The sequence below is a fragment of the Sus scrofa genome, chromosome 14 (genome assembly GCF_000003025.6).
Source record: "Sus scrofa isolate TJ Tabasco breed Duroc chromosome 14, Sscrofa11.1, whole genome shotgun sequence".
Classification (NCBI taxonomy): domain Eukaryota; kingdom Metazoa; phylum Chordata; class Mammalia; order Artiodactyla; family Suidae; genus Sus; species Sus scrofa.
Genome location: NC_010456.5, coordinates 64,440,773 through 64,468,769, shown reverse-complemented (window position 1 = coordinate 64,468,769; position 27,997 = coordinate 64,440,773). Strand labels below are relative to the sequence as shown.

The following is a 27,997-nucleotide window of genomic DNA, read 5'->3' as shown; positions in this document are numbered from 1 at the left end:
AATCCTTTTAAGCCTCTTTTCCATTTTGTAATTGCTGTGGTTTGGTTAAAACTGGGTAATAGCTTCCTTAAGTCCTTAATTGAACACACATAAAATAATAAGACTCAACACGATGGAGATGAAATGAGTGTAGGGACCACATGTTAGCCCCTGCATGCTATAGATCTCCCAGATTTCCCTAGACACCTCTGCAAGGGAAGACAGGAGACCAACTGACCTATGGTTAAATAAGGGTGCCAGTATCAATATGTATATTATATTTTTGTAAGACCTTATTTTTAAAAATAAAAAACATAAATGGAGGTTCTAGTACAGCCTACTTTGGAGACCAAGAGTAGAAACAAGTAGGCAAGCCATTATCTGAAGCATCTGATATTTTGTTTGATTATCAATGGGACCTGATTCTAGGCACACAACAGCATATGAGTCCTTCAGTTTGACCAGTATGGAACTTCTGCAAACTTTAGAAGCTGTGCTCTCCCTCTGAAACAACACTGTTCACCACAATGACTGCGTCATTCCTTCTCCTCTGAGTGTCAATCATTCATGACCTCAGAAACAGACAACAAATAAGTTGTAAAAGACATCTGTTTATCTCGAATACTTATTCTATTCTCAGGTCCAGATAAGATTAACCTTCAAGCCTCAGCTTATTCTGGGAAGTTCCACAAAGTTTGTTCACTGGTTAAAGGTCACACTATCTCACCATTTCCTGAACTAGTGATCCTAAAATGATTAGCCATAGTTGTCTGTGGACTGTATCTAAACTCCTTCTTTTATATTTTTTGTACTTCATCTTAGTCTTCTCAGGCTGCCGTAACAAAATACCATAGATAGGAGAGCTTAAATAACAGACATTTATTTCTCATAGTTCCAGAAGTGGTGAAGTCTAAAATCAAGTTGTCAGTGGATTCAGATCCTGGTGCAAGCTCTCTTCCTGGCTTGCTGCCTTCTCTCTGTGTGCACATGGCCTTTCCTCCATACCCAGGGTGAGTTGTCTGTTCTCTTTTTTCATAAGGGCACTAATCCTTTCAGATCAGGGCCCTCAGCTTATGACCTAATTTAATTTTAAGCACTTCCAAAAGACCCTTTCTCCAAATGCAGTCACACCAGGGGTTGGAGCGTCAACTCAGGAGTTGTAAGGAGACATGAACCTTCAGTCCATAATATAACTTGTATGCTTTTTCAACAGGTATGTATGGGGTGTCTTCTATGTGCTTGGCACCATAACCAAACTACTGCTGTCATTCTAGAAGAGAGACAGCAGACAGTAAATATGCATGTGTGTGCTCGTGCACATGTATGTTTAAAGGAAAATTTAGGTAGATTAGAGTGAGAGGGTTGAAAGGGGGGCCGTTTTAGAATATGGGGGTCGAGGATTGCCTCTCAAACAAGAGGACAAGAGAGTACATATCTGATCTAAGTAAGGAGCAGGCCTCTGATTACAAGTTTAGAGGAAGAAAATCCAGGTTCAAAGGCCAAGAGGCAGAAGCATGAGAGTTAAAAGAACAACGGAAAGACCAGAGGGGTTGTGGCAGAGAGTGCTAGGGGAGAATGATGGAGATGGAGGTAAGAAAGATGTGGTAGCAGGCAGGTAAGGCCTTGGTGGCCAGGGTCAGGTTTGTGTTGTCGAGACAAGAAGCCACTGCATGGGTTTTGGGCAGAGGATTGACGTGAACTAACAGGTATTCTTCCCCTGGGGTCACCCTAAATTCTATATGAATAACAGACAGGGGGTGGGAAGCAAGAATGAGAGCAGAAAGGGAAGTTCAGAGGCATTTTCATAGACCCAACTGGGTGATGCTTGGACGAGAGGCAGTGGTGGGGAGGAGGCTGGATTTGGAAGACATTGTGAAGATGCAGCTATCAGGATTTCCTGATGGATTGGATATGAGATATGAAAGAAAGGATGTCCCCCCCAAAAAAAAAATTTTGCATAGAAGTAATTCTAGGGTTCAAAACAAAAGAGAAATCTAAATGACCACTTGGAGAGTGACCTAGCACACCATATTCTACATGCAACTTTTCACAGGTGAAATTAAGTATCTGCCATCCTCTATTTAGCAGTCACCCCACTCCACTTCCACCCCCCATCCTGTAAAAATGTGGGCTCCTGGTAAGGCTTGTATCTCTCTCTAGTTCACCCTGTTACCCACACCAAGCTCAATGTCAGTCAGGTACTTTTTGAACCTTCATTACATATTTTAAAGAATGAACAAACGTCCAAAGCTTTGAGCAATCTTGGAAATTGTATCTTCTTAGAAGGGAAAGTAGAATGCTGAAAAAAATATTTTCATTAGATGGCAGATAGGACTATAATGAGTCTATGTTTTCTAGCTTATCCTTTCATGTTATTTAAACTCAAATGAAATCAATTTCACCACTTTAAAAAGATGTTGTCTCTCCTCTGCTATCAGCCGGCTAATACAGGAGAGTTTTACCCTGCTCTGACATCATTACCATATTATACGCTTAATCTATTTAATAATTCTTAAAAAGTATTACTTCTGCTCAAAATAATAGATACCCCTAGCCCTCCATTATTCAAACTCAAGCAAAACGGTAAAAATGAAGTGCGAGGTCTACAGATAATTTCTGAATCTTATTTTCAATGACTGCAGACTGCCTCTCCCATAAACTTTTATACCAGCTGTTAAAAGCTCTTCAAATTGATTTTGTTGCACTTCATTTTCACCCCACCTCCACACTGCAAAGGAAATGAAAAAGAAGAGTAAAGAGAGGGAAAGTTCTGGTGATGGGGAGGTGCAAGGTAGTGACTGGTCTTGGTCTTCCCGGTCACCCAGAAGTATTTTCAAAGGTGACAATATTCAGAGCTTGGAACAGGGCTAACACCCAATGCATTGGTTTCTGGCAATAACTTTTTATTTTAAAATTAAGTCCCTTTAACCCTTTCACTGAAATGTCTTTTGGTTAGGGCAGTGAAAGTTGAACACGCAGCAGGCTGCAGGGTCAATGGAGAGCCTGTGATGTGTGATGTGTGATGTCAACACAACCCAAAGAAAAAAATTACTTGCTTCTCCACTTCTTGGCTAGAGAACGTTCCTACAAATAAAGGCTGACCCTTGACATGGACAGAAACTTTCCTGGGACCTGGCCCCGGGCCAGTCCCCAAGGTGTGTTATAGGGATGCGTCCCCCTCGAGTCCTGTGCGGAAAAGGGCGGGGTCACAGGTGCTTGAGTCAACAAAGCCTGAGGGCCTCCCCCCGCCCCCCTGTGTGGGTACACGGTACTCGTGGGGTGACAGCTCCCAAGGCCCCATGGCGGGAAGGCGGCTCAGGGCTCCGCCCCGGATGACTCTGAGCGGGCCTCGAGGGTGGGGAGGGACCAGCAGCCCCCGCCCTCAGGGGAGGTGGCAGACACCTGGGCGGGGTGGGGACAGTTGTGGGAGGTGTTGCCCCCTCCCAGATAGGTGGAGGGGAGGGCAGGGTCAGCCCGCTCTAAAGCACAGCCACGCCAGCCCCGGGCTGAGACCGGCAAGCCCTAGATCCGGCAAGCCCTAGATCCGTGCTGCCAACACCACCACCACCACCACGGTGCCTCGAGCGACCCCAGGTAGCCGTGCAGGGTGGAGTGGGACCTCGCGTGCAGCGTGGGAGGAAGCGGGTAGGCGGGGTTAGGGGGGCTCTCGGCGCACCCCCGAAATCGGCAGACTCGGGGGACACTTGGTCTTGGAGAATCCATTTGCATCCGTGAAAGAGAGGTGACCTGATTACCCCACACTGACCTCCTGACACTGCCAGGCTGCTCTGAGAAAGCACAGGGCCCCGGGGATGCTGGCTTCCAAAATACCGTGGGTGTTTTCTGCACCTGCCTACCTGTCCCCCAACACACACATACACACACTCACATACACCCCCACCCCTCACCCCCGTGGGCAGAGGCTGGCAGCGCTGGAGGGATTAGAGGGATAATCAGGATCAATCGTAAGAGATTAGCATTTGGGCGGGATGGGATGGTCCACACTGGGGTCTTCGGAAAGTAAGCACAGCATCTGCGGCTCCTTGTAGACAATCGCCCTCAGGAACACGATTGATTTTTCTTGGTTTGTTAGCTCTGAAAGCCCAGGGCTATAAAACCTTTGGGTCAAGAATGACACTCTGATCCATGGAGGCTTTCCTTGCCCTGCTCTCCAACACTTTCTGGTGTCTGCAAGAGGGGCAGATTGAAGGACTGTAAAGAGTTTGAGGTGGGTGTTGAACCAACTCTTTTAGTTTGAATTAGGTTTGATTTTTCAGTATACATGTATGCATTGTTAAGAGAATCAATAAGTGGGGGAGTTCCCATCATGGCTCAGTGGCTGACGAATCCAACTAGGAACCATGAGGTTTCAGGTTCCATCCCTGGCCTTGCTCAGTGGTTTAAGGATCCAGTGCTGCCGTGAGCTGTGGTGTAGGTTGCAGACATGGCTCAAATCCCGAGTTGCTGTGGCTCTGGTGTAGGCCGGTGGCTACAGCTCCGATTAGACCCCTAGCCTGGGAACCTCCGTATGCTGCAGAAGCAGCCCTAGAAATGGCAAAAAGACAAATAATAATAATAAATAAAAAGAATCAATAAGTGGTGCTGTCATTAGAAAGAAAGTCCAGCAGGTATGGAGGACATCATTAGATTTGAAAACTAGTACACTATACAGTTTTAGGAAAACGGCCTGCTTCCAAGTGTTCTTTTTTAGGTGTCATATTACCGGGAATGTGTCTGCGAGGGGAATCCTGTCATGTCACCTTGGTGTCTTGTGAGGTTTCCTCTGGTGCCAGCCACTGAACCTGAGGCAGAGCCCAACAGAGCCCCTTTCACATTTCAGGGTGCAAGCCTGCTTTCCAGACCTCTAGCCTTGGTTTCCAATGAGAGAAAAAGGTACCAGAAAGTGCTCTTGGCAAGTTTGGGAACAAGGAGGAAAGGTGTAGACTTTTTTCCCCCCATTAAAGTTTTCATGTACTGGCAATTTAAAACCCAAAGCATTGTTTACCACCTGTCAGATGCACTGGGAAGTGTAGGGATTAACTAATAAAAGATTCGTAAAATGCTTCCTGAATATAAAATTCCATAAATATGCTAAATAGTAATAATCCACCCATTGTTAAATTTATGTAGCTGCTTCTGTCATGCATACAAGATGATTTAGAATGCATGTTTCCTGTCAATTAAACAATGAGTTTGGAGGAAAATAATGAGTTCAATTCGCATCCTATGAAACTTTTGAAATACAATTTCTCCCATAAGGCACCATTGGCGGGGAGTCATAAAGTAAGCGGCATTTCAAAAAGCTATATATGGAATGGCATTTACCTTATGGTTGGGGGAAAAGGGACCCAGCAAACTTCTGAAACTAAGAAATATGCAGCCCTCATTCGAGTGTGCCTGAAACCATAAATATTCCCTTACGTTTTAGGTGAGACAACAGGGAGGGCAAACGGGTTTTGTGGGATGGCCTTATAGCTGTCCTCTTGAATCCATGAAATATGCCTCTTGCTATTTCGAGGCTGAAGTTTAATCTGTGGTTTTGTTCATAGACAAAGGGGAAAGTCTTCAGAGTTGCTTGGATAAATTATTCATTCTTCCAATATCATGGGCTTCGTTTTTAAGCATTCTTAACACCAGTAATCATTTTAATATCCTGCAGATAATTGAATTAGTTTGTTCCCAGTGGACTGAGTGACATGTTAACATTGTTCTCTTTGCATGTATTTAATAAGAAAGTGTGTCATTCTTCTGTTTACCAGTCTCCTGGAATAAAAGCCATTCCTTATATGCTAATTTTAGGTAGGAACATTGCTATGGATGGTCTGTTTAGGCTTATGAAGACAACCCTAGACTTCCCACTAGCTGATTAAGGGGTGAGCAAAACCATAAAGTTGCGAATGCTTTTCCTTGATACCTTCCCACTTTCCGTAGCCTTTTCTTCTCATTTCCTTTACTCAGCTCTCTCAGATGGACAGGTGCTAAACAGATACCAGTCTAGTAGTCCAGAACTTCCCTCTGCCCCCACTCTTCCTTTATCCAAGTAACTTAACCTCTGCCCTACTTCTAGTCCAACAGCTTGCTATAGCTGCAAGTGCACTAGGTGAAAAATCAAGAGAGTCCACGTGTGGCTATGCTATACCCGGCACTGTGCACCATTATCTCATTAAACCCCTGTGATCATCTGAGGCAGTAGATGCCATCTGTGTTTCACACAAGAGGAAACTTAGCCTCAGAGAAGCTCTGGACCAGGGCCTTTTGGCACTTCCTAATGCACTGTATCCCCTAAGAAGGGCTCACATTCTGTACTGAAGCATGAAAGACTTCTCCCATTTACCTAACTTGCCATTTGATAAGTCCCTTGAGCTCTCTGGGCCTTTGATTTCCTTTCTCTTGTTTTGGATTAAATTGTCTCTCAAAGATCGAAGGAACTGACTGTTCCAGGATTTGGGCTGCGAAGCACATAAGGTGCCCCTCCCAGGGGATTACTGACTGTGCTCTCCCCTGCCCTGCCCTTTCCTCCAATCCCTTCCCTTGTTTATCTTTTTGCTTCCTTTAAGTCCAAGAAAAGATCACCTTCTCCTAGAGGCTTTTCCCAGTCACAGCTTGGACTTCAGTTATTCCCTCCTTCAGTCTTAGTGATCCTTTGGAACACTGATTACAAGCTGTGGTTATTTTATTTGTGTGTCAGCTGACATGCGGTGGTTGTTTTTTATCTTCTCCCCCATCCCTCCCCCATAAGATGATAAGCAGCATGAGGCCAGAGCTCTTTTTTGTCTGTTTTTAATATTTATTTTCAGGGCCTGACTCTGTGACACATAGTTGGTGGTCAAGAAGTATATGTTGAATGAATAATTGTCTCTTATAAAGGACATGGGTTAATGGCCAATGTATTGTCCCCTTCCTTGGGATAACCTAAATGAAGTCCATCAGTCTTACACTGTGAGGGAGTTCTCACGGTGGCTCAGCGGTAACAAACCCGACTAGTATCCATGAGGATGCAGGTTTGATCCCTGGCCTCGCTCAGCGGGTTACAGATCTGGCGTTGCAAGGGAGCTACAGTGCAGGTTGCAGATGAGGCTCATGTCCCACATGGCTGAGGCTGTGGACTAAGCCTGTACCTGCATCTCTGATTTGACCCATAGCCTGGGAACTTCCATAGGCCTCGGGAGTGGCCCTAAAAAAACAAAACAAAACAAAACAAAACAAAAATCTCACACTGTGAGAGTAAGCCTAAATTATAAATGAGGATCCAAGTATAGTGACAGAAACAGCAGGTCTACCCTCGGTTGATAGGACAGATGGGCAAACTGCATATGGTCCCACCTCCATATTTTACAGCAGAAAGAACCACCTCAGAATGATAACAGAAATGTGGGTTTAGAAGACACCAGAAGAGACCAGTCCATGGTCTAAACCATTGCTTTACTGACAAAGAGACTGAAGCTCAGAAAAACACAGAACCCAAAGTATAGAATCTATGCCTCCTGACTTCCAGACCAGCACTCTTTTCACCAAGAATCAAAAATCTCAGTAATCATCTAGTCAACAAGGGTGGGGAATTTGGGACAATGATGCTTTCTTTCAGAAATTACAAAGATCCTTAGGTTTCCCAGACCAATCCTGGAAGCAGCATTACTCCAGAGAAGAACATCCTATTCATATCATCTTATTTTAAAATTTCATATGGCCTCTATAAACTACAGGGACTCATTTACTATTTTAAGGCTCCATCAGGCAACCTTGTAATACCTATCATTAGTTTACCAATTCTGTTTAAATACTTGGGAGCTCCAAATGAGAAATCTTCAGCACTGAGCATTTAACACTAGTGTGATAGATTTCAGATACATTTAAAAAATGATTGGTATTTTGAACTCTAAAAAATGATGGCGTGTTTTTAAAGGCTAAAATAACTTTTCTTCTCTAACTTAGACAGCAATCCTTGCTAGAGTATTCCTTCTCAGTAAAAAAGCTGTTCTTAAACTTTAGAGGTCAAAAAAATCATCTGCAAGGCTTTTTAAAAACCCAGATAGCTCGGAGCCATTCTGCACAATTCTGAATTAATACATATGAGATTGAACTCAGACAACTGCATTTTTTAACAGATACCTTTAGTGATTTCTCCATCAAATGGTCTGAAGTCTCACCCTGAGATCCAAAAATAACTTTGGAATGTTGTGAATTTTCCCAGATTCCTTCTAAGAGGATTTTTAATCAAAAAATCAGTGTGTTTGAATCCAGCAGATAGTTATGATCAAAATCAGTTTATTAGGTATTATGAACATCTGTTTCCTTATAGTAAGAGCCATAATGTATAATCATGATTTAGCTCCTAGCTTTGATATTGGCTCCAAAGTAAGAACATTCCAAAACATTTCTGCTGGGCCACAAAAAAGAAAAAAGAAAAAAAAAATCAGTAATTAGCAACTAAAAGTTGTGTGTTACCTTCCATGAAGAAATAATGAAGTCTCTTCCCCCTAGATGATTATATTCAATATAGTTGAGATATAAGGTTAATATCCACAAAACATTCAAGGACAGGGTTGCAGATCAAGTATAGGTGGCCTGGTTAAATTTGAATTTAAAAGACACAACAAATCATATTTTGGTATAGACATGTCCACTATAATATTTTTATTTACAAACCCAAATATCCCCCTTTTTTTTTTTTTTTTTGCTTTTTGCTTTTTTGGGGTGCCCCCAAGGCACGTGGAAGTTCCCAGGCTAGGAGTCTAATCAGAGCTACAGCTGCCAGCCTACACAGGCCACAGCAATGCTAGATCCGAGCTGCACCTGCAACCTAAACCACTGCTCATGGCAACACCAGATCCCAACCCACTGAGCAAGGCCAAGGATCAAATCTGCATCATCACGGAGAGTAGTCAGGTTCATTATTGTTGAGCCATGATGGGAACTTCCTAAATCCAGCCATCTTGTTCAAGGAACATTAGCATTTAATGTCATTAATTTCTAGACTCGTGTGTGTGTGTGTGTGTGTGTGTGTGTGTGTGTGTGTGTGTGAGAGAGAGAGAGAGAGAGAGAGAGAGAGAGAGAGGGGAGAGGGAGGGAGGGAGAGGTGCTAAGTGGCATGGTTAAGCTTTAAAGTACTGATAAAAGCTCTGGACGTGCTCCTGAGAAAAATGCCCAGTGGTGCTTTCCAAGAGAACTCTCATAACAATTCCATGGATTCCAGGCAGCCATGGTAGACAGCAGAGGCCGGCTCTTCAAAGCTACTTTGGGCTGGCGAGGTCTGGACGATGGCTTAGAAAAGTGGAATTTGAACAGGGCCTTTAAAAGCAGTGGAATTTAAGCTGGATTGTGGGTTTCGGGGACTTCTGAAGTTTGAGAGGAGGCAGCTTTCATGGGGGCTGAGCATATTTAGTGCAGAGTACTGAGAAATGAGCTTGGACAGGTTTCGTTTTGTTTTAAGTCCAGATCATGGACAGCCTTGGATCCGAAAGGGTTTAGACTGCCTATGTTGGGACATAGAGTATCCTCACTGATGTGTCACTTAGGGGAGAAAACATGATCAAACCAAAGGAGATAATGTGGAGTTCCTGCCGTGGCGCAGTGGAAACGAATCTGACTAGGAACCATGAGGTTACAGGTTCGATCCCTGGCCTTGCTCAGTGGGTTAAGGATTTGGTGTTGCCGTGAGCTATGGTGTAGGTCGAAGACACGGCTCGGATCTGGTGTTGCTGTAGCTCTGGCTTAGGCCGGCAACAGTAGCTCTAATTAGACCCCTGGCCTGGGAACCTCCATATGCCACAGGTGTGGCCCTAAAAACACAAAAAGGCAAAAAAAAAAAAAAAAAGGAGCTAATGTAGGAAACTGCAGAAAGCCTGGGTCAGCAAGCTTGGTATAAACTCCTCCAATAGCAAGTTGGGAAGCCTTTGATGCCTCAGCAACCTCTAAGAGCCTCCATCTTTTGACCTGGGAATTGAGAGTAATAATAAAGGCTACTAACAGCGTTGTTGTGAAGGTAAAGTTAAATTGTACGGTGCTCGGCACAGTGCATAGTACTGTGTAAATATTCAATCAGGGGTACCTAGTACTATGACTGCTACTGCTGCTACTACTGTCCTTATTATTGAACTGTGATTAGCCTTGCAGCAGCCTGCCAGGATGGTTTGACAAGAAAGAAAAGGAAAATGAGGATCTGATCTAGAGTTGGAGAAGGCTTGAAAATGCCCCTTTGCCAAGCTGAAATGTCATCATCAAAAATCAGTGAGGGCAGAACAAGTTAGTAAAATCACATTTGTACTTTTGACTGAGAATTTTTTTTACCTTTTTAAAATTGAGGCATAGTTAGTTTAAATGTTAATGTTATGTGTTACATTAATGTTGTATTAGCTTCAGGTGTACAGCAAAGTGATTCAGTTATATATATATATATGTATATAGAATCCTTTTTGGATTATTTTCTATTAAGGTTATTGTAAGACATTGATTATAGTTCCCTGTGCTATACAGTAGGTCCTTGTTTTTTATCTACTTTATATATGGTAGTGTGTATATGTTAACCCCAATCTCCTAATTTATTCTCCCCATCCCCATCTTGCCATCCCCTTTGGTAACTGTGAGTTTGTTTTCTATTTGAGAATTTTAAAACAAATTTCATTACATTAAACTTTTCATTGTTTCTCATAAAAGAGGGCATATTATAGCTAATTCAAACAATTTACTCTGATCCAAAATCAAGTAAACTTTGAGTTTAATTGTGTTGTGTTACTCTTGATAGCAGATTTGCTACCTTATCTTGTTTGGGCTAATATTTAAATTAATTTGCATATGATAAGCTCATAATCATTCAAAATGTTGTTCCCCAAAGTCTTTTAAAGAGCAAAGCAGATGAGCTTCTCAGATATAACTCCTAAAACAACCTCCTTCATGGAGCTGACTGATAAGGCTGGTAATGGTATGATGGAGGCTCTGGTGTCAGACTGCTTAGGTACAAATTCTTTAAACCTCGGTTTCTCCCTATCTGTAAAATAAAAGTAATAATAGCTTTTTATCTCCAAGGCCACGAACACAGAGGTCTCACAAAGTTCCTGGGACACTTTAACTGGCACATAGAATTCTGTGAACCCAGGCTTGTCTTCATCTTACTGGTCTATTATTTCTTCAACATACTCAAAAACAGTTCCATTCAGGGAAACATCTAATAATGTGGGAGATACCTATGATCTTTAGTCACATCTTAATTTACTGATCTCCAGAGCCAAGGCTGTTTAGAGCATTGGCCAAGCCATAGAGTACAGTGTTTTTTTTTGTTATTGTTGTTGTTTTTTTGTCTTTTTGCCATTTCTTGGGCCGCTCTCGCGGCATATGGAGGTTCCCAGGCTAGGGGTCTAATCGGAGCCATAGCCACCAGCCTACGCCAGAGCCACAGAGACACGGGATCCGAGCCGCATCTGCGACCTACACCACAGCTCACGGCAACGCCGGATCTTTAACCCACTGAGCAAGGGCAGGGATCGAACCCGCAACCTCATGGTTCCTAGTCGGATTCGTTAACCACTGCGCCACCACGGGAACTCCAAGTGTTCTTATTTCAAAGAATTTTTAATCCTAATTTTCACAATGTATTCCTTTCTCCTCCTCATCCATCTTCAACTTTTATAGGATGATTGGTGCCTTGCTAAAGAGCTTTGGGTTTCAAACTGTACATTAAAGTGTCTGGGCCTTAGAATTTACTTGGTTATAAATGTATGTTACAGAACAATACAAAATTGGTTTAAGGTACATTATGGTCACATGCATGGCAGTTACATTTCATTTGGTCTGCACTGAACACCTTGAGGGTATCTCTCACAGTGCCTTCAAGATGGCAGGCTCAAATATTTATTTATTGAGTGATTTTAATGTATAATAAAAGACATTGCACTCTTTTTTTCTGAGGATACCTGTCCCTTACATTAGGAAATCTAACTAAAAAAAAAAAAATGAAAACAAGGAAAAGATATCTAACCTTCATGCAGAAGATCATTAGTCTGATATTTCTAGACTGAAGTACTGCATGTAGATTTGACAAGTGAATCGGGAAAACCACCATTATGATTTTCTAGAAGAGCTGTGGGCTATAACAAGCCTGTATCTCCATGAGGGTCTTCGCATTAGCTGGTCTCTCTCTGGAATGCTCTTTCCTCCAATTTTGCTTAGCACGGCTAAGATTATACTGCCTTAGGGAGATCTTCCCTGACCATCCAATCTCATTCACTATCTGTTACATTACTTTGCTACAGTTCATTAATACCCAACTATTTCCCATTTGTGTTTTCATTGCCCACCCTCATCCCCACTGGACCAGAAGCACCCTGAAGTCAGAGGTCAAGGCTAAATGTTTACTGCTGTTTTCTGAGTGACTATTAGAGCACTAGGTACTTGGTAGGTAGTCAATAAATATCTTGTCACTTTGTTGAATGTCCAAAAGAGACCAAGATTTGGTCTTCTGGAGTTATTACACTGCAAAAAAAGAAATTTTTAAACTTTCAGGTCAAATTCACATCTAAGAAGTGGATTAAAAGAAAACGCTTCCACAGTAAAAATTTACATCACAAAATTTTGCATATAATGTGAGAGAGTCCCTGGACCTCAGACTTTCCAGCTCTGAAAGTATATGTATAAATATTAGGAAAATATAACTAAACTACAAAAAAATTAATTACTATGAACACACCAGTGTCTTAATGTTCATATATTTATGGCAGTGAGTTAGTTATATGTTGCCTTGGGAAAATTTTGCAACCCTCCAAAGGGAAAAAAAAAATAGGCTATCTATAAATGTTGTATATTTTATTTATATGCTAGAAAGGATTTGAAGCTTATAGAGAAAGGCTAATAAAAATACATACTGTACAGCAATATAAAATATATTTCAAATAGGTAGGAAAAAATGAGTCAAAGGAAAAAAATAAGGCTTGGGATGTAAGATAGGGCCAGGAGAGAAATTCATACTCAAAATTTATGGAATGAAATTCAACACTCTTGCTAGAAGATAGTAACAAATTTTATTCTCAGTTTTTTAGCAGCCAATGCAGAGGAGAAAAAAGTAATCAGTTATGCCTTGCGGAGGGTCATATTTTACATATACTTATATATGAATATATGTATATGTAGTTGAAAGAAGGAAACATCAGTGCAGTCATAAGGAATCGAGATTATGTTTCCAATGTTTGTTTTCAGAAAGTGCCCTTGTACCTGAGCCTGAAATAACCTATAGTAAAATGTCCAAAAATAACGAGCACTGTGGATATTGATAATCAAGATTTTATGGCTCTCTGTAATTTTTCTTAGCAGTAAGCTTTGCAGAAAGAGGCCTCATTTGGCCACGAAGACTTTCCTAGAACTCGGGGGAGGAGAGATGGGGGAACAGACAGTCAAGACCAAGGTTCTTCTCCATTCTCTTATACCCTCATCGGTCCCTGCGGCCGTGGCTCACGACTTAGATAGAACAACTGGAGCTCTCCCTCTCCCCTCTTCAGGGGTGTGCCCCTAAGATGCACGAGGTCTTCCAGCTAACCCTAGTTTCCTTGGATCACAGTCCACAGGGGACTTCTATGCCTTCTCTTGGAGAGAGCAAATACAATAACTAGCTTCTCAGAACATGATGTGGATCTGTGGCATTCTCTGAGGGGCTATAAATGGATCACACTGACAGCTTTATTTGTCATTCTCAAATGGATGTTTCTTCCCCTTTGTGTTAAATCAAAATCAGATGGCATGTCTTATTTCAATGTGGGATGTTTTGACTCCTATAATTGCCAAAGTACATTCACAACTGATACTATTCTAACTGACAAAATTTGTGTTTTATTACCAGGGGTGGGTGGATTAGGGGGAGGTCAGTCCTGTATTTGGAACGTCACTCAGGGAAAACAACTTAGGCAACATTTTCGTTTTGCCTATTTATTGAGAGCCTGATACAGTTGATAGAATTCTGTCACCATATGGAAGCAGAGACAATTAGATTGCATGTAATGACATGGGTTTTAGAAGCAAGGATATAAAAAGGCGTACCCAGCAGAATAGCCACAACCCAGAGATGGAAACATATTTGAAATCTCTTCTCTCCTTTGCCTCCCCGGTTTGTCTCTGGTCCTGATCCTCTCTTCCTGTCCTTGCAATGGCTCCAGTTCAATATATGCAGTGGCAAAAATAGCAGGAACAGGCTTGGAAAGTACTACCTTCATATCTTAGCATATTCTTATATGTGTGAAAAAAACAGATGCTTTGCCACATAGGTGATATCTTTTCATTTAAAAAAGAAATCCCTATCATTCCCATCTACCCACTACAGAATCTGGAAGAAAAAGGAAGCCCCCCCCCACTTTAATTTCTTAAATCCATCAAAAAGTTCTCGGTACTCTTGTATTTAATCTCAGTACTGTGCTTCTCTTTAGAATTTTTAAACACTAGGCTATGGGTACCTTTTCCTTGCTGAATTTATGTATCTGGGTTTGTTTTCATATTCATTTCATACATTCAAGTTTTCAATCAAGTTGGCTTTAGTGAATACCTACTATGCGCCAGACACTGCTGGGATGCGGTGAATGTCCTCAGGTATTCCCTGTCCTCATCTGGCCTACAGGATGGTGGAGCAAACAGTAACTAATGACACAAATCAGTATGAAATTGCAACTGCTCTAAATGCTACAGAGGAGAGACATGAGGTTCTAGAGAATGAGATCTAAATCATGTATAGAGTCAACTAGACAAGGAGTACAGGCAGAAGGCATGACATGGGGAAGTCATAATGTATGGAAAGCAAAAGAGAATGGGGACAATGAAGAGACAAGGAAAGGCAAGTGGTCAGAGGACAGAGAGCAGGGTGAAGAGATTGAGTCTGGAGATGTAATCGGGGCCATAACTATGAAAGGCTTTTTTGCCATATCAAAACATATGACTTTATGCTCAGACAAAATCACTATTCAAAGGGACACAAGCACCCCAGTGTTCATTGCAGCACTATTCACAATAGCCAAGACATGGAAACAACCCAAATGTCCATCAACAGAGGAATGGTTAAGAAGATGTGGTATATATATACAATGGAATACTACTCAGCCATAAAAAAGAACAAAATAATGCCACTTGCAGCAACACGGATGCACCTAGAGATTCTCATACTAAGTGATGTAAGTCAGAAAGAGAAAGACAAATACCAGAAGATATCACTTATATGTGGAATCTAAAATATGGCACAAGTGAACCTATCTACAGAACAGAAACACACTCACCAACATAGAGAACAGACTTGTGGTTGATGAGGAGGAGTAGGGAGGAAAAGGGATAGATGGGGAGTTCAGGGTTAATAGATGCAAACTATTACATTTAGAATGGATAAAAAATGAGATCCTATTCTATAGCACAGGAAGCTATATCCAGTCTCCTGGGATAAACCATAATGGAAAGGAATATTTCTAAGAATGTATATATGTGTATAACTAAGTCACTCTGCTGTACAGAATTTCTGGTTCTGTCCATGGTCATGCCTGTTTGAGACTCTCTCACAGGTTTACATTTTACCCCTATCTTGAGAGGCTACTTAGGGAGCAGGCATGATAGAGAGGAAAGTCATTCTGATGTTTTGCTGACCACGAGAAAGAGAGTGGAACAAGGTGGAAACTGCATGAAACAGTGAGGTTCTGGGGTCTGACTTGGAGACAAAAATCCCAAACTGACTCCAGGGAATTTTATGAGCATAACACTGCCTGTTCATGCAGCCAATGGTGTTCTTGTGCGCAGGGTCCATAAACCTCACATTGACTGGCCTTGCTAGCGGGGGTGGGAGGAGTGAAGAGTTCCTGGGCTGACATACTACACAGCACACTCTGTGTGACTTCTATGGCCTGGGCTGCAGCCTCAACTTCCCCTCTGCATCTCTACAACCCCAAAGTGTGAGCCCACCAGAGGGAGTCCTCAGACTGAAGGGGTGGGTGCTGCATACAGGCAGTCAGAAAAGACAGATAGACAGACCAGCAGAGCATCGAGCATCAGTAATTATTTACAGCAGTCTGGCTTGAAAGGGGAAGAGAGAGGCTGGAGGGCCGCCAGAGTGAGAGAAGTGGATGAGTCAGCACATATTCATTCCACAAATATGAAACTATCTTACCTGTGTCAGGCAAGAGGACAGGCTCCAGGAAGATGTTTTCTATCCCTTAATGGGAGACCTGCCGTAAGATATATTTCATGTGCTCATCTCCCATGTGTAAAGACTACTTTGTGATCTGATTCGCCAAAGGCGACCTTTTTCCTCAGATATAAATACTTAACTTGATTTTTATAAATTGATCACACACATTTGTTAATCTAAGAAAGAGAGAACAGTAATACGGCAAACTGTATTTGGGTTCTTTTCTCATCCTCTCTCCTTTCATGACTTTTGTTTCCCACATCTGGACAGCCTTGTTATTGTCTCTTATTCAGAAAATATTTTCTAAAATGGTGTCCTTCACCCACTGTTCAGAGCCTTTCATGGTGCTGTTTGGCTTTTTTTTTTTAAGTCTAATCTAAAAATATGGCACAAATGAACCTATCTCCAAAACAGACTCACAGACATGAAGAACAGACTTGTGGTTGCCAAGGGGACAAGTGGGGAGTAGGATGGACAGAGAGTTTGGGGTTGGTAGATAAAAACTATTACATTTAGAATGGATAGGCAGTGAAGTCCTGATGTATAACACAGGGAACTATATCCAGTCTCTTGGGATAGACCATGATAGAAGATAGTATGAGAAAAAGAGTGTGTGTGTGTGTGTGTGTGTGTGTGTGTGTGTGTGTGTGTGTGTAAATGACTGGGTCACTGTGGTACAGCAGAAATTGACACAACTGAAAAAATCAACTATAATAAAAAAAAATTTTTAATTAAAAATCTCTCATAATTTATATAGCATCCACAATATTTAAGCATGAAATACTGCACTGTGGAAGTCAGAAACGTGAAAAAAAAAAAAAAAAGCAGGGTTTCCCTAGCTAGATTATAAGCTTTCTAAGAGCCTTTGCACTACTGTATTTATAGCTATCAAAAATCAAGCCAGGGGAGTTCCCGTCATGGAGCAGTGGTTAACGAATCCGACTAGGAACCATGAGGTTGCGGGTTCGGTCCCTGCCCTTGCTCAGTGGGTTAAGGAGCCGGCGTTGCCGTGAGCTGTGGTGTAGGTTGCAGACGTGGCTCGGATCCCGAGTTGCTGTGGCTCTGGCGTAGGCCGGTTGCTACAGCTCCGATTCAACCCCTAGCCTGGGAACCTCCATATGCCCCGGGAGCGGCCCAAGAAATAGCAACAACAACAGCAACAAAAAAGACAAAAGACAAAAAAAAAAAAAAAAATCAAGCCAGAATACTATACATGTATATGAGTGTGATTCTTGTAGTTAAGGATTAAGGATTCTTAGGTCTATAGAGGAGGATACAATGAATTCTACTCAGGAATTAAGGAAGATCCCTGAAAAGAGGTGGTATTTGAATGGGAGTTTAGGGATGAGCATCTCTCAGTGGGTTAGGGATCTGGCATCATCACTGCTGTGGCTCAGGTTCAATCCCTGGCCTAGGAAATTCCAAATGCCATGGGCACAACCCAAAAAAGGGGGTAGGGGTAGGGTGGAGCATTTCAGGCAGTAGAAAGCTAGTAACCACAGTCATGGAGGCAGAAAACAGCTTTTGGACAAGGGGCACAGAGAGGGGAAATGGATTAGGATGACTAGAAAGGTCAAGTGAAAAACAGTAAAGGTGTTGAGCTCAGGTATTGGAAAGTTCTGCTGAGAAATGTTAGACCTGATCCTATAGGGACTGGAGAGCTTTTAGAAGTTTTCAAGCAAGTGGGGAAGCATGAGATTTAGGAAGAAAACTAGGATCATCATGGGAACTGGGAAGTGATGATAATTAGAAGCAGGGAGTACATAAGATGGAAGGCCACTGCCTGGATGGGAGATGGTGGAGGTTGGATCAGTTTTTGATTGACAGTGGCCTTGGACATGTGAAAGGGAAGTAGAGCATTTTGTGTGCAAAGTGGCCATAGTCAGGTAGATAGGTTTTGTGTGGAAATGCAGTGAGGGAGGCACGGAATGAAAATGATGCCAAGTTCAAGCCACAGAGAGGAACAAGGCCACTGATTGTAAGCAGGAAAAGAAAAGCCAAGTGAGGAGAAGATGGGGATGAGAATCCAGGTGGAAGAGCATCCAAAAAGACAAGCGAAGCTGCAAGTGTGAATGGAATCACTGCCAAGTGGAGAGCCTTAAAAAGGCTCCACATTAAGGGGAGACAGAAGAGCCTGAAGAGGAAAACTGAGGGGAGTTGCCTGAGATGGGAAATGAGGTTTCAAGGACGAGCTTTGTGCTGTGGTTTATTTCATCTACAGTCTAATCATTTGGTTCTCTTTTCCCACTTGGAACGGCTCCACAAAATGGGCTGTGCCACTGTCCTACTGTGCATCTGGGTTCACACTGCCTCTTTGCAGCTCTACCCCTATTTGTTATGAATAGTCATTGTCACCAGTAATCTTCAGAAACTCCTCCTCACCTCAGAGAAAGTAAAGGAGGAGCTCTTGGTGTGTGTGTTACGAAGGAGAGGTGGACGACTTGCTGATTGGGAGTTAGTGGGCTTTTACTTTGGATTTCCCTAATTGGAGCTTCAGGTTTGTCTCCAGACATAATACACTTTTCCTAGCAGTAATAACTATATCCAAGCAAAAGTACTGTCTTGCCCTTCAGTTTTCTTAGTAGACAGTCAGCCCTACTCTTATTAAATAGTGCGTTATTATCTCAACCTCCCTGTATCATGTTTTACATGGAAGACTTTCCTATGAATTTAACATCAAAAGGATAAAATACTTGGCTTCTTTAGGGAAAGTGATGTATTTTCTCCTCTCTTTCTTTTTCTTTTTCTTTTTTTTTTTTTTCTTTTTATAGCCACACCTTTGGTATATGGAATTCCAAATGGGAGCTGCAGCTACTGGTCTACACCACAGCCACAGCAACACTGGATTCAAGCTGCACCTGCAACCTATGCCACAGCTTGTCGAGACGCTGGATCCTTAACCCACTGAGTGAGGCCAGGGATGGAACCCACATCCCCACAGAGACAACATCGGATCCTTAACCTGCTGAGCCACAACGGATACTCCCTTCTTTTTAATAATAGGAGCTTCAGAAGAAATTCTCCTTTCACCTAAATTACCAAGAAACTCAAGTATAAATTATAACTTCAATCCTTTCAAGTGTTGACCAACATAGGTGGCTTATACACTTCTTCCATTTTTACTCTCCCCTCTATTTTCTTATTTTTATTCACATGTTTCTTTTTAGAAGCCACCTCAAATCCTTAAGGTGAAGAGTCAGAGAATAAATACATGAAATACTTTGACTATTAACTCAATGTCTTTGTACACATTGTCTCCTTTGACCATCAGAACAGTTCCCTGAATAGCTGGCATTAATACTCCCACAAGAGGTATATATACACAATGAATACTACTCAGCCATAAAAAGAAGAACATAATGCCATTTGCAGCAACAGGAATGGAACTAGAGACTCTCATACTGAGTGAAGTAAGTCAGAAAGACCATGACAAATACCATATGATATCACTTATAACTGGAATCTAATATATAGCACAAATGAACATCTCCACAGAAAAGAAAATCATGGACTTGGAGAATAGACTTGTGGCTGCCTAGGGAGAGAGAGAGGGAGTGGGAGGGATGGGGAGCATGGGGTTATTGGATTTATTGCTCTTGGAATGGATTTACAATGAGATCCTGCTGTGTAGCATTGAGAACTATGTCTAGATACTTATAGCACAACAGAACAAAGGGAGGAAAAAAATATATATACATATAAGTGTAACTTGGTCCCCATGCTGTACAGCAGAAAAAAATAAATAAAATATAATAAAATAAAAATACTCCCATATGAGAGATGAAGGAACTGGTCCTGAGTGAAGTTAAGGACCTTCAGTTCATGCAGGCAAATACCAAGTGGCTTCTTTCTCTATGGCCGGTAGTCATTTCACCCTTTCCTGCTCCAACTACTCTGGGCAGCTGGCTGATTTGTGAATAGCATATGGTTGGCTGGGGTAGCGCCTATTCAGATGAGAAATAACCACTGACATAATAAAGGAGTCTTGCTTACAAAGTTTTCTTCATGAGGATGACACCCTCCTTGCTTTTATCTCCTGCCCAGGTTTGATAACTACCCAGAAGCACATGGAAAAGGCCTCTTGCAGCAGGTATTCTTGATTAAGTCATGAAAATGAAACTGAAGTTTATTTTTCTCCTTCATATGGTAAGTAACTGCTAATACACGTAGTTCTAATTTATTCACAATATTTACCAAAGAAATGGAGTGACTTCGTGTATGAAGATGGCATGACCTAATATCTAGATTTGTCTTCAGAATGTTTCATAATAATGGGGAATATTCCATTTTTTAGTTCCCTTTGTGGGTTTTTTTTTTTAATTGATGTTAGATATGTTTTATCTGGTTTAGAATTTGAGTCATTTTGATCTACGCATGAGTTTTGATCATTAAAATAACCTAATTCTTCCACACACTTTTAAAATTCTCTGCTGAGTAGCATCTTGTGCAGAAATTTGACCTGTGGACTCTGGAAAGTCATGGCCACATACAGAGAAGACTTAAAAGTGCCAGATTGCTGTGTAGTGCCATTTCTCTTGGTCCTGGATGCCCAACTTTGGAGCAGCTACCCCTTTTGGCCTGGGTACTGACTGTCTTTAATTGGAAAAACTTATTATCACTTTGCAAGTGATTAGAACTGAGTCATCCCAAGTGAGCAAAATCAGCTCTGAAAGAAAGGGCTATATTACCAAGTTCTTTCACCAGTGGATTATGCCTAAAGGACTTAAAATGATTTGAGAGAGTTCACTCTCCTTTGTCCACTCATAAAATCATTTTTTTCCCTCTTCACATATTTTATTTTTCTTTTTATGTTCTAATGCATATTTCAAAGAAAATTTCTATATGTGTATTTGTCACTATTGTAAAATTTCATTTATTCTAACGAATTAGGGAAGTGGACATGTTTGAATTTGTGGGAAGGCTGAATTATAGATAACTTTTAAACAAATGTGGCTTTTATTACTTTAAACTACATATAGTAACTTCAACAAAACCTTATAAAATAGAAATCCTTAAGGAGACCTGTTATAATAAATCATATGAACATTTTGTTATTAGCATATAGATTGGGTGTATGTAGGAGCTTGTAAAGTGCCTGAGGTTCACTGAAAATAGTTTATTCTGTGTCTAAAAAGTGTGCCTAAGACTGAAAATAAATGTTTAAAACACCATATGTTATCTACCTATAAATAAAATGTTTGCAAAAAAAGGTAAACATCAGCCCAGCTCATGAGCAAACTATCAAAAGATTTTAAATTTATTGAAGCCCTAAATTAATGAGATATTACCATGTGTGCATAAATAACTTAAAGAATAAAATTTGCTGATCCTTCTCTCATATGGGTATTTGTGCTAATGAATCAGGATCCTATTTACACGATTAGTCCCCGAAGTAATTGCTTATTTGAAGAAGTTCTGTCTTATGGGTTTTCAGTTAATTAAATCCATTTGCATTTTATGCACACATTTTAAATTCGCAGGTCCTATTTTTCATAAGCCAGATTCAAATATGTTCATGTGATAATTCCTCTCATTAAAACATTAGTCTTTCATTTTAAAAGGAACTGTCAGAATAGCCATGTGCATAAAATGTTTATTAATGAAATCCAATCAGTATTTCAGAAAAGTCTACCCATTAAATATTGGGTTTTTTTTTTTTTTTTTTTTTTTTTTTAGTTTATGTTTTCCTATTGGTAATAGTCATTACCATGCTGAACATACCTTCCATTTCTAGTTTTTCGGTTAGATTTATTTATTCAGTGCCCTCCCCCCACCCCCGGCTTTGATTTTGCATGGCAGTTTTTAACTTCTGATACACCTTTAGAATTACAAGCATCCCTTTCCTACAGAGCAACTTTTTCAAGGTATGTGCATATTAACTGACTGATCTTGCCAACCCAACAGGGAGGCCACTAAAATATGGAGCAAAACTTTTCTAATACTGAAGAATAAAGTACAGTCATTCACAAAGTTAGGCAGGTTTGAACTTGCTTCTAGTTTTCAAATAATTGAAAAGTTGAAAATTAAAGTCCACAAGTGAGGAGTTCCCATTGTGGCGCAGTGGTTAACGAATCCAACTAGGAACCATGAGGTTGTGGGTTCGATCCTTGGCCTTGCTCAATGGGTTAAAGGATCCGGCGTTGCCATGAACTGTGGTATAGGTCACAGACGCGGCTTGGATCCCACGTTGCTGTGTCTCTCGAGTACGCCGGTGGCTACAGCTCCGATTGGACCCCTAGCCTGGGAACCTCCATATGCCATGGGAGCAGCCCTAGAAAAGGCAAAAAGACAAAAAAATAAAAAATAAAAAATAAATAAAGTCCACAAGTGATAAAACTTGTAAATGCCTTCATCAGATCCAGCCTATAGACATCTTTCAATGCTACCCTAGCTTGGAAGCTTGAAAAAGCTAATTGAAGTTAGGAGACAGGAAGCAGCAGCAGGACAGGCTAGATGAGGGAAGAGGCCATGAGGAGCCACAGGATCCTGGCAGTGGGCACAGGGTCTGCAATTAAAGAGCATGCCAAGGCCAGACACTGGGAAAGGCACAAAGAGGTACAATGTAGCAAGCAGCTTTGAAATCCCATTTTTAAATCATGCCTAACTCAACTGTTTTGAAGTGGTTATTAGATGTGTATCTAGTTTACTGTTTATCCAGATTCATTAGTTTCTCTTTTTGTAAAGACATAAAATGCAGAATCTGAATATAGGTAGGTTCAAACTCCAGCCTAAGATTACATTTGAATCAAAAAAGGGTAGAAATGGAGAAGAAGAAAGAAAAAATGATATCCTAAAATCAGAATGACAGTTAACAATAATTGTAATGATATGATAGTTATTTTTTCCTTTTCAGCGATACTAGAAAGTAATATAATTTTGTTGTCATCTTAACATGGGATTATAGTCCAGGTATAAAAGGGAAAACAACTTTTGATATCCTATAAAACTTATACACTTTATGATAAAATAAACAAATTTCATTCAATTAAATCTTACTGTTTCATTTAAGCAATGATCTATGTAAAGTGTAATACCATTAGTCTTCTAAAAAGATATCTTCTTTGAGCTGGAATTGCCCTAAGGAAGCATTTCTTCTCATTTAGAGAAAGTAGGGATAAAGCATTTGTATTACCATTTGTATAAATTTTTAATACTGAATAAAATATTAGTGTTTCGTGTAATATTGATTCTCAACATAATACTCTTCCATAATGGCATGCTAATTGGTTAGAATTAAATCAGCCAGATTCAAAAACCCTGGAAAGAGACCATCTAACACTTGTAATTTTTTTTCATTAGTTTTCAGAACTCCAGTTAAAATGAAATTAATCCTTCAAATAAAAGACAATCATTTTACAATAAACAAAATTCTGTGCACTGTGTCCTATGGACCCTCTCCTCCTCCCCACTTCTCTAGCCCCATGATGACATATAGAATTGAAGAGGGTGGCAAAGAAAGCAGGTCTTCATTTCTGAGTTTCAATCATAGAATAACAGCATTCAAGAGGCAGGCAATCTGTACATTCCAGCTGTGCAGTTTACTAACTCTGAGACCTTAGACATTTTACTTAAACCTCTGGTAGCCACAATTTCCTCATCAGCAGTATTACTAATCTAGTCGTACTGCCCTCCCAGGAGTTGTTGAGGAAGTAAAACAGGTTCTCAACTTGGGGCGAGGGGGTGCGATTTTGCCCTCCAGGAGACATGTGGCAATATCTGGAGAGAGTCTGGGCTGTCACAACTTGAGAGGGTGGGTGTGTAGAGGACAGGGATGTTTCGAATCTTCCTAATCTACACAGAAAACCCCCATCACCACCAACAAAAAAAGTTATCCAGCCCAAAAGATCAGCAGTACCAAGACAGAAACCTTGGAGCAAAGTCAAGTAATGTATGCAGTGAGCATGGTGTCTGATACACAGTAGCTCCTCAGTAAAGCTCAGTATAATTACATTGTTACTGTTGTCCTTTATTTGAGAAGGGACTCCAAATCACCTGCACAGTTTCAGGAGGGAGTAAGCAATTTGGTGAGCCCATCCAGTGCCTGTCTGCTGAGTCATCTGCTCAGGGTGGCCAATTTTTAAGTGTCTTTAGGAACAGACTGACCCACTTAATACTTGACTAATACAGCAGGCTCCTGAAAAGGATCATACCAAAGTACAAGGGCTATCACTTAATTTTTACCTTCTTAGAAAAAAGAAGAAAATAGGAAAAGACTTTTTGTAACTAACTTAGAGTTACGGGTGACTTTTACTTTTTAACTTCTGCTGTTCATAATGGCTCAGGGGTCTCTGACGATCATTTACTTTATAAAATAAACTGATATTTGTACAAATGCCTAGGAGATGTGGTCTTCTGATTAATATAAAATCCCGATTAACTGTTTATAGGGCACATGAACACTATCAATTTCCAAATCAGTTGAATGCAACACTACAGTTTTAGTCTAATGTTAAAAATACTTTAAGGAGGGGGGGAAACTCTTGTTTAATGCAAGATTAAGTCAAAAAGACCTGAGTTTGAACTTTAGCTTATCATCACTGAGCTGTGTGATTTTGAATAAATTTTCCCAACTTCTCTCGGCTCAGTCTCCTCATCTGTTTTGTTTTTTTTTCCTTCGTCATTTTTTATAGTTTTATTTAAGTGTAGTCGATTTACAATGTTGTGATAATTTTCTGCTATACAACAAATTGATTCAGTTATACATATACACACATCCATTCTTTTTCAGATTCTTTTCCCATATCGATTACCACAGAATATTGGATAGATTTCCCTGTGTTGTACAGCAAGTCCCCATTGGCCATTCTATATTCGTCATCTGTTTAATAGGCATAAAATTACCTTATAGAGTTGTTGCAAGAATTAAATGAGACCTCCAGCATTTGACACACATTAGCAGTGCATAAATGGCAGTCGTTGTTGTTGTCATTATTATCATTATTGTTTCTTCTAGGAACCATGCATTGCTTTTGCTTGGCCTTTGGTTCTCATTCTAAAGAATGATAACTGTGGAGTTCCCTTTGTGGCTTAGCAGTTAACGAACCTGACTAGTATCCATGAAGATGTAGGTTCGATCCTTGGCCTCGCTCAGTGGATTAAGAATCCAGCATTGCCATGAGCTGTGGTGTAGGTTGCAGACTCGGCTTGGATCTTGCATTGCTGTGGCTGTGGTGTAGGCCAGCAGCTACAGCTCCAATTGGACTCCTAGCCTGGGAACCTCCATATGCTTCAGGTTCAGCCCTTAAAATAAAAAAATAAAAATAAAAAGAATAACTGTGATGTATAGGTACTTTTTTTTTAATTAACAGAGGAAGCTCAAATTACTTCTATTAACTTGATAAACAAAATGTTAGACTTGCTTCAATAAATTTGGTTTAAGGAGAAAAAAACAACATACATGTTATACATGGAATTTTCCAGCGAGAAATTTTTTTAAGGAAATAGTGGATCTCCTAAATTAAAGAATGAACGATGTGCACTTCTTTCCCTCATATTTTAATATACTTGATAATCCACTTTTTAATTAGCCACTTAATTATAATTCAATAGAAATTTCCCTAGGTGAATGTAGTAACCTACTTCAGAGAGAGAAATGATGCTTTGAGTGGGCGCTCCTACTGTGAATTTTGACACTTTTTTCAGGTCCAATTTGTTCCAAACCTAAATGGCCCAGGAGAAATAGGGAGAGCTCTGTTTCATAACCTAATAATTCTGACTGCCAGAAAGGTTGACTTAAGGCTAAATTCACCTTTTATCGGTATTTTTATTTCTCTCTTTCTTTGTTCCCTGAAGAAGCCTTAAGCATTTTTTTCTTCCCATTATTCATATGTTTTAATTTGAAAATAAAAGCATAATTAATCCAAACGATGGCTCACTTTATTTTTCTTGGTGCTCTGCATTTTTAACTATTCAGGTTTCTCCAACATCCAAATGAAAGGTCCTGATTTTTGCTTTTGGTTTTGTTCTGGGCTTTGGGGGGGGTTGTTTTGGGGGTTTGTTGTTGTTGTTGTTTTGGTTTCCAGGACTGAAAGTACTTGACGAGACCATCATCTAATAGACATTTGTTTAATTCCACAACCCAGACCACGTTAAGGAGGGAGATTTTTTTAATCTATTCCTTAGAAGATATTCAAAGTTCCCAAACCTTAATTTAACATTTGGTTATTCATGAACTTCATTTAAAATGTTTTCAAACTTACCCTTCAATGCTGAAGAAATGAACTGATTGCTTTATTAAACTCTTTTCTTCCAACCAGTTTTAGTTTTGTGTAGTTACAAGTTCAGTGTCTTTGCATAAAATTTTGATACCCTGTCTCTGCATTTCTGGCTCATATTCATTAAACTTATGCAGAGAGAAGAGGTGAACTTGTCATTTTAACCAATTTATCTCCTTGCTTCCGCTCCTGTTCCCTACAATCTTTTTTCAATAAAGTGTACATCTGGTCATTTTGCTCTTTGACTCAAAAACTCTCCAGTGGTTTCCTGTTTTTTAAAAAATAAGATTTTTTAAATTTTTTAAAATTATTTTTAGGACCACTTCTGTGGCATATGGAAGTTCCCAGGCTAGGGGTTGACTCTGAGCCACATCAGTGGCCTACACCACAGCTGGCACCAATGCTGGACACTTAACACACTGAGCAAAGCCAGGGATCAAACCCACATCCTCATGGATACTAGTCAGATTCTTAACCCACTAAGCCACAGTGGAACTCTGGGTTTCCTATTTTGATCAGAGCAAAAGCTAGAACCTAACAATGGACTCAGCCATCTATGTTTTAGCCCCCATCAGGAGCATCCTCTCTCCCTGCCCTCATTCCCATGTTCTTGCCTCAGGACCTTTGCACATGCTATCTCCTATTTTGGACACTCTTCCCAGGGAATCCACACAACCTGCTCTCTCATCTCATTCAACTCATTTCTCAGATGTCAGTTTCTCAGTCAGATCTTCACTGACCACCTTCTAAACATGCAAGCCCTTCCCACAATTCTTAATTCCTTCCTTGGTGTGTTTCTCACCAAGATACTTGCCACCATCTGATAAATTATATAACTTAATGATTACTCATTTATTTACTGTCTGTCTCCCTCCATAAGACGCTCCACAAGGGCAGTGATTTTTGTTTGTTTGGGCTGGTATCCAGGAGGCACTTGATATTCAGTTGAACTGAAGTAGAATTGCAGCCTTACTGATCTTATTTTGTTTCCCTCAACATCTTAATTTGCCTCTATAGTTTTTCCTTCTGGTGCTCTGCCCTTCTTATAGTTCTTTTAGGGAAACTTCAATCACCCTAACCCTGGGTTACATAGAAGAAATGGAAGAAACATTTTCATCATGTTTCCTTTTGATCTCTGATAAGCTTCAACTGGGCTAAGTCTGCATTTTAGCCATGTTCCTTTCCCTATTACTTTTCCTCTTGTTATCGCCAAAATGGTAAATTGACTGGCATAGATTTGATCCCTGATCAGAATACTCCTGGGTGAATCCTGATGCCAAAAAAAAATGAGAGATGGGTGGAAATGCAAGGTTCCATAAAAGTTAAAGAAAATATGAGGGTTATTTTCCTCTGGACCTAGGCCTACTTTTTCTAGCACACATGTTCCTAGCATAAACATTAGAGCCTTAAACCTGATTCAAGAGGATACTTACCTCTTGATGACAAGAAAGCCATAAATGTAGTTCATGACCAAAGATTAGTCACTGTTTATTATTGCTGGTGACACAAGATACATAGGGGAGATTTGGCAATATTTCAGGTATCTCCAGTCAGCCATTTATCATTTCATAGTAGAAGATGAGGAGGTATTTCTATATTAATGGCTCCTACAAAACGAAGTGAGTGGAGAGATGTCTGATGTGTTTTATCAAAGGGGCACTGACAATGT

General features: G+C 40.5%; 1 protein-coding gene across 1 annotated transcript in view; it reads left to right on the top strand.

The window, feature by feature from the left end:
- Window positions 3,439-27,997, top strand: part of RHOBTB1 (Rho related BTB domain containing 1) — a 138,871-nt gene continuing 114,312 nt past the window's right edge. The window contains exons 1-2 of the mRNA XM_021073598.1: window positions 3,439-3,573; window positions 20,159-20,260. The gene's annotated coding sequence lies outside the window, so the exon portion shown is untranslated. The remainder of the gene's footprint in view (window positions 3,574-20,158; window positions 20,261-27,997) is intronic.